Raw genomic sequence first — 12,286 nt, forward strand, 5'->3', positions numbered from 1 at the left:
GTGCCAGTCTTTCTCTAGGTCATACACCCACATTTCTGGATAGTCAGACAAATGCTTTTTTGCATTTTTTAGTTACTCATCAGAAAAAGGTCTGGATTTATGAGTTCTTGGGTATCAAGTTTCAGGGTGGTTTTCTTGTGGGATCAATTCATGACACACAAAGCTAAGATAAAAGAAAAAATTGATGAAAACTTGAAATTTCTTTGAAACATTTTCCAAGTTTCTTTATCTCCCCCATATCCCTCAGTATTTTATGAGCTACTGGGTGTAGTTGTTTGGTTGTCCCCCAGAAATCAGAAAACAAAAACAAAAACAATAGTCAGTTTATAGTGGTAAAAAGTAGAGTGGGAGGTGATGGTTTGCTACTTTGCTCACTTTTTGGTTTCCAGGTAACTATTAATGATATTATGAAAAGATTGAATTTTCACTTAAAGACTATTTCAAATATTGTGCCAAACAGGGCAAACACACCACATTAGATCATTTCCAAGAGGTCTCAGATTTGTTATTAGATAATGAAAACAAGTTCTTTTATTTTTCTCAATGGAGAAGTCAAGTTTTCAAAAAGTATTTTAACATGCCAAATTATGATATAGCAAACATGGCCATGGTACGATCAAATGATTTTCCTGCTGTAAACAGGAGAAAATTACTTTTGTTGCTTAAGTTATAGGTAGTTGGGTGCTCTTCAATTTTACGTATCTTTTGTCAAAAGGGAATTATTACACAAGAAGCCTGCCCTGTTAACAAATAAACATTCCCAGAGAAATTGTGTTCCATTGTTGGTGTGCCTATAATCCCAGAAACTTGAGAAGTTGAGTCAGGAGGATCCCAAGTTTGAGACCCTAATCAACTTAGTGAGACCCTAAACAACTTAGCCAGATCCCATCTCAAAAAACAAAAGGGGCTGAGGATGTGGCTCAGTGGTTAAGTGCTGCTGGGTTCAATCTCCGGTACAAAAAAAAAAAAAAAGTGGAAATGCTTTGCCCTTTGGTTTAGCATAGAAAAGCTGAACATAATAGAATGATGTCAATATCATCCAATTGCTTTTGAATTGCTTTCAATATCTGAGAGCTCCCCGACTTGTTTTTGTTTGTTTGTTTATGTGAGGTTGAATTATAGATGCTCTGTAATATAGATGCTCTTACTTTAAAAGTCTTATGACCTTAGGTAAAATTTCCAGGTTGTTTACCAGGCATGGTGGTGCACACCTGTAATCTCAGTGACTCCAGAGGCTGAAGCAGGAGGATTGCAAGTTTGAGGTCAGCTTCAGCAACTTAGACCCTAAGCAATGTACCAAAACCCAGTGTCAAAAATAGAAATAAAAAGGACTGGGGATGTGTCTCAGTCCTTAAGTGACCCTGGGTTCAATCCCCAGTACCAAAAAAAAAGAAAAAAAATACCAGTTGCAGAAGTAATACTATATCATGAATTTTGTACAGAGAATAAATGAAGAGAACTAAAACTATTGGAAAATGAAATCATTGCCCTGAAAATTCCCAAGCCAGATTCATGAGAAAATTATAATCAATACAAGCAATAAAACAATAATATTAAAGAAGTAAAAACTTGCTTACTTCCAGAAATCTCTTTAAAAGGTATATCTGATGGTAGTTTCTTAGCTTTAAGAAAAAATCCTTTTAAGATTTTTTTGAATCAAGGCTCTAGCATTTTAAATAGCTGGAATATTTTGTACACTTAAAGGAAATTTTATAAAGAGGTTTCTAGTCAACCTCACATAAGCAAACAAACAAAACAAGTCAAGTGTTGCTAGTCTTTGAGCGATTATCAGGCAGCTCCCGACCTACAACTTAAGTGCTCTGTTTTTTCTGAGAACTGACTGCACATCAGGGTTTTCTTTTGCCTGCCTGCTTCCCATTATTTTCTACCAGTAGGGGCCACTAGAGAGGCAAGACAGAATGATAGGAGGGGCTTCAAACTGATTGGCTTGTTTTCTTGTACCGGATTCAATGGTGCCTTACTCAGGCATGTAGAGACTGATTGCCTCTTTTGCCTTTCAGCAAATCCAGAAGTGTGTATCTGGAACCTGGTGGGTGATACCAGTAACGACTGGGAGGCATCCCTTCCTCAGACGTGACCCAGGGTCACTTAATGAATGAGACACATCCCCTTCCTCAGATGTGAACCTTAGCCTGAAGTCTTACTGAAAATGGGTACCAGAAGCAGGTGAGTAACCCTCTTCCACAGGTATCAACATATATAAACATGGTTAAAGTCCTGGATACATTTGCTAAGTTTTTTTCCATAGTAATCTTTGCGAGTTAGACCTCTCTAGTACAGTTGTTAATTAACTAACCCTCATCTTTTATCCATTGTTACATTTAACTCTAATGTCCTGCACTTCCCAAATGCTAGCTCTAAACAGGTTGCTATCAGAATAATAGGTTGCTATCAGAATAACCTGTCAGATTTTACCTCCAGAAATTCTCTTTCTGTTTAAGCTTTATAAAATTAGTTGCATAATGATTCATGTTTTTATTTTCAAATTTCTGAATTGTTAGCATGAAGTTATTTAGGACTTAAAAGTTTGAAACAAATCAGCTTTCAAACAATCAGGGCCCACTTACTTCAAGTTTTATGAATGAACCCAGGGACACTTAACCACTGATCCATATCCCCATATCCCCAGCCCTTCTTATTTTTTATTTAGAGACAGGGTTTCACTAAGTTGCTGTTGCTGGCTTTCAACTTGTGATCCTCTTGCCTCAGCCTCTCAAATTCCTGGGATTACAGGCATGCACCATCAAGCCCAGTCTTATAATTATTTCTTGTTGCTTTTTATTATTATTTTTTGTGCTGGGGAATTAGCCCAGGACTTCCAGTGTGCTAGGCAAGCACTGTACTGCTGAGCTACATCCCCAATTACCTCCTGCCCCTCTTCTTCCTCAAATGGCCCACTACTTGGTCTCCCCCACCTGCTTTATTCAGCAATACTGAGCCCAGGTGACATCCTAACAAGGAGCTATATCCCCAGCCTTTTTTTTGAAAAATTGAAACAGAGTCTTAGTAATTTGCCCATGCTCACCTCGAACTTGTGATTCTCCTGCCTCAACCTCATCAATAGCTGTAAATAAGAGGTGAGGGTCACTGCACTGGTTCCCAACCCTATTTTTTTAATGGTACCTAAAGGGGAACGTACAACCTGAGTTGGGGTAACTGCACTATGTCCATGAGAAGGCATGATTTAACAATTTGTCATTTCTCTGAGCTTTAGCTAGAGTTCCCTATTCTAATTACGTACTTCAAGACCTGAAACCTTGAATCCCATTCCCAAAAGCTTTTAGGATGACAATTTCTCACTCTTTATTTTTCATTTTATCAAGGAGTGGGTCTGAGATATTTCCTGAGAATAGATTTCTTGTTAGTACTAGCAGGTTAAGATGTATTTTTAATTTTCCCTTTGTTTGCCTTCTAGGATTTAAGAAGCTTTAGTTTTTTTAGTACAAAATACTAAAAAAGTTAAAGGTCAATAACTGTGGATTCAGAGGATCCAGTATCAGAAAGTGTTTGTTTAGTGGTATCTAATTAAGAATGCTGTAGATAAAAAGATGTCAGTGGTCCAGGAGGAAAAGAAAGTAGCTATGGTTCTGTATTGCATTGGTAAAAATTATCACCATGATGGAAAAGCCAACTTTTAGGAGAAAAGAAAAAAGAGAGAAAAGAGACCTGGCCTGTGTCATTTCACCTGCAAACTATGACCAGTGGGCCAGATCTGATCCAATGCCTCCTTTTTTCAACAAAGTTTTATTGAAACATGGTGTACCCATTTATTTGTATAATGTCCATGTTTACTTTCATATTAGAATGGCAGAGATTGAGTAGCTGCTACAGAGACTACATAGCTTGCAAAGGTGGAAGTATTTATTATCTGGTCTTTGCAGATAAAATTTGGCAAATGTGACCTACATTTTCAATTATATTACAGTTGTTCCTGCTTTGTTATTTCTTACCGTTTCAAAATTTTTTTCAGTAGCTGTTATCTACTTTAACCCATAATTTAATTAATTTAATTATTTAATTAAATTTATTTAGAAATTATAGACTATTTAATTGGCACTTTCCTTCTATTTCATTGATTATATTTGACAAAAGTGTTCTTTTGTTATAGTTGTTCAGGGAATTTTGTCTTGGATTTAAAAATAATGCTATAATTTTCTGTTTTCTAATTCATTTCTTTTTATGCTTTAATTATTTCCTTTATCCTACTTAGATTTAAAAACCCTTTCCTAAAAAAAAATAAAAAAAAATAAAAAAATAAAAATAAATAAAAACCCTTTCCTAAAAGTGGTAAGATAATTATTTTTCAACCTCACTTTCTTTTAAATTATAGAAAACTAGTATTTTCAGTTCCAACAAAAACCCCTAAAAGCTAAAAGGCACAGTCAGATGAAAGTACAAATAAAAAGAGAATTAAAAAATCATCCATTATGCCCTTGCCATAGCTAGTCACCATAATCATTTTGAAGTTTTTCCTTCTATTTTTCTTTCTAAGGCAGGTTTTTAATTTTATATCTTTTGTTTAAAAACTATATTTCATAGCATTTATTATCTTAACCATTTTAATCATATAATTCGAGGTGTGAAGTATGTTCACATGATGGTGAAGATCTCTAGAATATTTTCACAATGTGAAACTGAAATTTTGCACCCAGTGGACAACTCCCATTCCCTTCTCTCCCCCAATCCAGTGCCTACAACTACCATTCTGCTTTTTGTCTCTGAATTTAACTATGCTAGGAACATCACATAAGTGGAATCATACAGTATTTTCCCTTTTTTATGCCTGGCTTATTTTATCTGCTATGATGTGTTCAAGGTTCATCCCTGTTGTAGCATGTGTCAGCATTTCCTTCATTTTTAGGGCTGAATAATATTCCATTGTATGGTCTTACCACATTTTGTTCATTAGTTCATCTGTTGATAGATATTTAGGTTGCTTCTAAGTCTTGGCTATTGGGAGAAATGCTGCAGTGAATATGAGTGTGCAAATATGTCTTGAGAATCTGCCTTATTTTTTTGGGGGGAATAATACTCAGAAGTGGGATTGTTGGATAGTATGGTAATTTCCTTTTCGTTTTTTTGAGGAATATTCATACTATTTTCCATAGCAGCTGTGCCATTTTAGTCTCCTTTTCTAGGAAGGTGTATTTCAGTGATCAGTTGAAGTTGCTTGTTTTCATTAAATAAAATTTAAATACATTTACCAGAGTCCCCTTTTCAATACCCTAAAGTAAATCTAATTGGCTCCTAGTGTCTCTGACTACAAAGGGACTTTTATTCTCTTGTTTGCATCACTTTACTTCTCATTGTTTTCATCTGTTCAGCCATTTGCTCCTTTATTTTTCCATGGGAGTATTTATCAACTTTGGTCTTATATTACTAGTCAATTATGAGTCACCTGTCATGAGCCAACTCAAAATCGAAAACTTGTTTTTGATTTTCATGACTGACCCATTTGCTGTTTAAATAAAACAAGTAGATTGGAGGGGGGAAATGTTTTCTTTAAAGATGAGATTCTGAAAGCCCTGACTGCTGAGATGTGAATTTTAAAAATGTCCCCCTAGAATTTCAGTTGTATTTGTATCTTTTTGTTGTTGACAAATGATTTGACTCTTTTTGAGATGATTTTCTGTGTCTTACATGTAGTTTATGAGAAGAAATTTTCATCCAATCTGTTCACACTGCCATCTGAACAGAATGATGTTTCTTAAGATAAGATGATGGAGTTGTCTTGTTTTGGATTATTTTTAAGTAAGTATCCCAAAGAAAGTTTTTTTATAGTTTTATTATGCATTCCAGAAGTTTTTCAAATAATTTTTAGAAGAGAAATAAATTTATAGTTTTTTTAAAAAGTGATCAAAAATTTCAAATAACTATCACTTAGTAATACATTCTTTTTGACAATAGTTTTTGGAAGGAAGAGGGAAAATCATTAAGGGAAAATTGTCGATTCTATCATCATGCCCTACAGCTTACTTGAATCCAGGATAATCCCACACAGATCAGCTTTTCCTATTTTTCATGTCATCCATTGCTCTGAACATAAATAATTATAGTAAGACACAAAGCAAACCACAGGCTTTTGAGGTCTTGATTAAAGGAGAATTCTCAATACAGTGATTGGAATTGTCACTGTTTCCCACAAGTTCTTATACTCCAGCAGTATGACATGGACAAGTTCTGAAAGGTTGGAGAAAAAAAATCACTATCTTTTATAGAGTTAGAAGAAGTACATTTTGAAAGGAGAAAAGGGAATAGAAAACCAGCAAGAGACATTGAATTAGTCAGGGTTCTCTAGAGGAACAGAATCAACAGAAAGTATGATTATGAAAAGGGGATTTATTAGATTGCTTTATGACTATAAGCTGGTTAGTCCACAATGGCCATCTGTAGCTGAAGAGCTTTAAGTGGCTGTGCAGTTCAAGAGTCGGAAGCCCCAGAACAAGAATGATCCACAGTGCTACCCTAGTCCCCACCAAGGCTTCTGGAAACTCCCTGGAGAATCACTGGCAGAGTCTGCTTTGGGAGAGCGAAGAAGCAAGAGTCAGATATCCTCAGACAATCAAAACAGCAATCAAAAACTGTTCAAGAAGAGTCGAGAATTTGGATCTGCCTTAAAGAAAGTTTTTGAAATATTAAATGGAACATTAAAACCTTAAGTTGAATTAATTTGTTGCTGCATAAATGACAAAACTTGGTGTTTTTATTTTTTTATTTAGCTTTTAATTTTTTTTTTACAGACTGCATTTTGATTCATTGTACACAAATGGTGTACATCTTTTCATTTCTATGGTTGTGCACAATGTAGATTCACACCATTCATGTAATCATATATGTACATAGGGTAATGATGTCTGTCTCATTACACCATTTTTCATACCCCCTCCCTCTCATTTCCTTCTACATGTTCTAAAGTTCCCCCATTCTTCTCTCATTCCCCACCCCCACCCCCTTTATAATCATTCTCCACTTACCAGAGAAAACATTTGGACTTTGATTTTTTGGGCTTGGCTTATTTCACTTAGCATGATATTCTCCAATTCCATCCATTTATTTGCAAATGCCATAATATTATTCTTCTTTATGGCTGAATAGTATTCCATTGTGTATATATACCAGAGTTTCTTTATCCATTCATCTGTTGAAGGGCATCTAGGTTGGTTCCACAATCTAGCTATTGTGAACTGAGCTGCTAAAAACTTGATTTCTTAAAGTAACAATGATTTACTCTCACTACCCTGTCAGTTGCATGAACTTCTCCGTATTGTGTTGGCTGTGGTCATTCCTGTGGTCACATCAAACTGGGAGCTCATTTGGGACTATGGCCTCCACGATGGCTTTGATCAAAGACTGACACCATGCCTGGTGTATCAGGGACTGGCAATATTTCCCTCTCCAGCAAGGAAGACAGACTCTTCACAGGGTGATATAGGGCTTCAAGAGTAAAACCAGAAGCTTCCACACCTCTTTTGCCATATTTTGCTGTCAAAGTAAGTCACAGGGCCATCACAGGTTGAAGGGGAGGGGAAATAAATTGATGGTCAGAACAGGCTACTTACTAGTCATATTTTCAGAGAATCTACCCAAGTCTCATATCTCTAATAGTACCCACATAAACTGTCCGAAACTAACTTGAGAAATACAAGAATGAAAACATAGGAAACTTGTACTCATTTTTGTACTGCAATCATTCACTATGAATAACATCAAGCACCATGCTTTGGATCTGTTTACTACTTGAGAGCCATGCAGGAAGGGATAACCATTCTTTTACTTGATTACCTTTTAGATTCTATAAAATCACTTAATGTCTTGGGAGAAAGGATATTTAATAATGTGAAATACTATTTGGGAATTAAAAGGCAAACACCGGGGTAGTTTTTATTTGCAAAATGTATTTACTAGCTTTATGTTCCAACAACTCCAAATATTTGCTTTCTTAGATTCTGTATAATACATCAAAAGCAAAGTCATGATTTCAAACCCTCTTGACCACTTTTTAGTAGTTACTGATCTTTTGATCTCTGCATTTTTCTGTAAACTCTTAACATCTCATATTTCATCCATGATACTTCAGCATTTTATGAGATCACATTTTTTTCTTGCAAACAAGATACCAGAATAGAAATACTCTTTTATATTGCTTCCCTCTGGGCTTGGTTTTTCTCAGGTGTTGAATGACAAGTACTAACAGTCTGTAAGACCTAAGGTGAAAATATTAACTTTTGTGCTTGTGTCATCATATTTTCTATCTTGGCCCGGGCTGTCATCACCCATCCACACAGGGAGGAATCTCAAGCATAGGTCTAGGCCTTTGTCTCCTGAGATAGTGCAGCAGAGGTATAGAGAGAGATGTGTGGCTCAGCGTGTGCCCAGAAGGGATTCAGAGAAAACTCCATGTCCCTGGAGTGTCACTTTTACAAAGTGCCTATATTGTACATATGAAGGAATTGGATCACATTCTCTTGTGAATCCTGCTCCACATATATTGTTTTATTAAAATAGCGTTTGCATTTGGGGTGTGCATGAACAACATATGAACTGCTTTAAATGGACAATTTCTGCATCACTAGAATAGCAGTAGTTGTCTGATATCCTGTTCCTACTGTCACAGAAAATTCAGCTCCTGTGCTTTCCATGAGTCTCTTCAGGAACTGGCTTAAAAATAAAATAAAAAGAGCTAGAATCCATTCATAACAAGTGTTTGAAAGTGGGTTTTTCCTTACTCTTGGGTCCTTTCGAATTGATGCTTCTTTAGTATTACCTTTCTTGAGTTTTCCCTCCAACCCTGAGCACTCCATCTAAAGGCTGGCTTCCCCCTCCAACTTGATGAGACCAGGCTTCTAGTACCCACCATGGAGCCTGGGAGGGGCCATTTTCCTTTTATGCTTCCTTGGGAGAATCAGTTCGCATCAATGCAGACTTAAGCTTGTTTCTTTGGCCAGTCTGTTGACTTATACTTTGTTTATACATAAAAAGTCGCATTGCATTGGGTTAGTTTCTCTAAGATTCCTTCTGGAATTACCTTCTAAGATTCTTATCCTATTTCCTCTTCCACCATCTCTTAAAACATCTTCACAGATGGCAAAATCGAGACACCATGCTATACTTGTGTGATTGATGGCTGATGTTGGTAATTCAGGCTTGAGAGGGCAGCCAAGGATCAACTGTGAAACTGAACATCCCTTTTCCTATATTTTCTAAAAGGCACAGAGTAGTTTGAAAGTGCCAGTAATGAGTTTGTTGGAGACTTAAAATGACAGTTATTTCATTTCGATTTGCTAGATTACTGTGTAAATTGCCAGCTCGGAAGGATTGGGTCTTGGCAGGTGGAGAATGAACAGCTTACAACATGCCATTTGCTTTTCAACCTACTTGCTTTCATAGAATCATCTATATGCTTTCCTAGGAAAATTCATAGTATATATTTTTGAAAAAAATGTTCTTTCAGTAAACTATTCATACTTTTAAACTGATCATTTTTTTATCTTGAATATTTCATTGTAAATGATCATTTTAAGGATATTCTTTTCCAGAGGAAAGTGTCCTATTTCCCAGATTTTCTGTATCTAAGTGAACCAAATTTAATGTCTTTTCCTGTGATGTACTGCAAAATTGACTTGCTTACAGGATATGCAAATCAAATGATGTGCATTTCGATCAAGCCAAGCAAAAAGCATCTAAGCATATTTTAGTTGCCTTATAATATGAATTATTTAAGACAACATCACACAGATAATACCTTGTAATTAGTGGCACTTGCATTATTTTTGCTGGTGCCTGCTATCATTGTGGCTTGGCTTCCAATCAGCTTGCTACATGCTTTCAGGGCCTCCTGCTCCTAATGGACTTTATGATGGCCAGGTTGACAAATAATCCATACCTAGGCCCCTCTGACTGCAGCAGCATTGTTCAGAGTTGGCTCGTCTGTAGCCAATTTGTCAAGATGGTGTCTGCTTTAAACTGCATTAAGTTAAGTGATTTAACTTGGGCATTGCAATGGAACTGTAACAAGCATTTTGCCTTAGTGGAACAAGGTGATCCTCTCCATGTGAATTTCAAACCAATAATATAAAACAAAAAAAATTTATGTTCAATAACCTATGAAACAAAGTTCACTCAGTAGAATATTAGGCCCCCAAGTACACCCACCAGCTTAACCATTTATACACAGATTTCAGGGTAAACATATGTTTTAAATTACCTTGGATATATAACTGCTTTGGAATGAAATTGCTGAATTATATGGGTATTCTAGATTGAACTTGTTGAGGATCTTCCCCACACTTACATCATTACATTTATTTATTTGCAAAAGAGCTGGACTCAGTAGTGCGCACCCATATACCCAGGCACTTGGGAGCTAGGGCAGGAGGATCAATTGAGCACAGGGTTTCAAGATCAGCCTGGGCAATAGCAAGACCCTGTCTCAAAAACACAAGGCAAAAAAAAAAATGAATATAGATGCTCTTCAACTCATGATGGGGTTACATTATGAAAAAGTCATCACAAGTGGAAACTATCACTAGTAGAAAAAGCACTCAGTACACCTAATCTACCAAACATCCTATCTTAGCGCCAGCACACTATAGAGCTGCAGTGGTTTTCCCCTCAAGTTCCTGTGGCTGACTTGGAGGTATGGCTCACTGTTGCTGCCTATTAACATGAGAGAGGACCTTACTGCATACTAAGGAAAATATCCAAATTAAAAATTAAAGGACAGTTTCTAATGAATGTGTATTGCTTTTGCACTATGGTAAGGTAGAGAAGTCATAAGCTGAACCATCCTAATTCCAGGACTATCTGTATTTATAGGACATTTAGAACATTTCAATTTGATTGGTTCTCTATCACACTTAATTTATTATTTTGACAAAGTGTGGTTTTATTCCATAAGGCTGACATTTGAAATGCACCAGACCTCACTCCATTTTCTTGAATCATAGTTGCTATTACCTAATATTTTATTTTGTCCAGGTTTTTAAGAATGCTTCTATTTGTAAAGGTGCTTTTATATGAAATGACATTTGGGATTTAGTTCAAAATAATATGAGAGCACGATTAAAAATGGTAAAAATGTGAATGAAACAAGATAAAACAAAATTGGCTATGAGACAATTAGGGTATAGCCTCAGCCCCTCTGTCACAGGCTACTCACTTTGAACAGAGCCAGTAGCCATGCCACCAGGATGACATGGAGAGGAACTGAGGCCTCCTGCTCATATCATAGTAAGTGAGATTGGAAGTCATGCCTTCAGATGCCTGCAGTCCTAACTGGTATCTTGAATGTATTTTCTGGAAAAACCTGAACCAGAACTCTTAGCCATTCTTAAATTTTGAACCATAGTCTGTGTTGTTTTAAGCTAAAACAACTTAAAATAACTGTGTTGTTTTATGCTGGAGTAATTTTGTTACTTAGCAAAGATTATGAACTGTGTGCTATTCTAATCCTTTCACTGGATTTTCATTTATTAGCTGCAATACTTCCATGACAAGGAATTTTCCTTCAATAATTAGTTGGTTACAATATAGTAACATTCATATGGGAATGATACTTATTCTTTCAATATAAAATTATAATCATGCTATATATGCTTTTGTATGCATCTATACATGCACATCGTATTTATATGGATATAGGATGGATGGATAAATTTAAAGAATTTAAAGCATTTTCTTACATTTTTGTAGGCTTTCCTGAACATTGAATATTCCTGGTTATGTAATATCCCATCAAGTTTATTTATTTTTCTGTGTTGGAAATTTGACTTATTCCCAATGTTCCTGCTTATTCATTGGGAATATTTTTGCATAAGGCTTTTTAAAAACCCTTTAAGATTATTTCCTTAAATCAGATTCCTAAGAATTGCTGATTCCAAAGTTTGGGATCTTTTTAAGTCCTGATTCATTTTTCTAAATTACTTTCCAAAAAGAAAATACTTTTTCTATTGGTACCAGCAATGTCTGTGGGGCAATTTTTGCTTTATCCCTTGTCAGGGTTCCATGTTATTTATCTATTCAATATGCATTCAATAAACATTTGTAAGTTGTCAACTATATACCAGGTCCTGTTTAAAAATCAAAACCAGAAAACTCAATTTTCTTTATTTGTCTGATCTAATAGTACCTCAGAAATCTTGTTTGACATTATTTACATCTACTTGTCAAGTAACTCTTGCTACTACTTCTTTTTTTATTGTCTGAGTCAGACAGGCATTTATTTGTATGTACTCAACCACCACCAGCCTTGCAGCCTACTTCTCTG

General features: G+C 35.8%; 1 protein-coding gene across 1 annotated transcript in view; it reads left to right on the forward strand.

The window, feature by feature from the left end:
- Nucleotides 1-2,147: 2,147 nt before the first annotated feature.
- The window catches only part of Frmpd4 (FERM and PDZ domain containing 4), a 975,050-nt gene continuing 964,911 nt past the window's right edge, over nt 2,148-12,286 (forward strand). The window contains exon 1 of the mRNA XM_047537129.1: nt 2,148-2,187. The gene's annotated coding sequence lies outside the window, so the exon portion shown is untranslated. The remainder of the gene's footprint in view (nt 2,188-12,286) is intronic.

This window comes from Sciurus carolinensis, chromosome X (genome assembly GCF_902686445.1).
Source record: "Sciurus carolinensis chromosome X, mSciCar1.2, whole genome shotgun sequence".
Classification (NCBI taxonomy): Eukaryota; Metazoa; Chordata; class Mammalia; order Rodentia; family Sciuridae; genus Sciurus; species Sciurus carolinensis.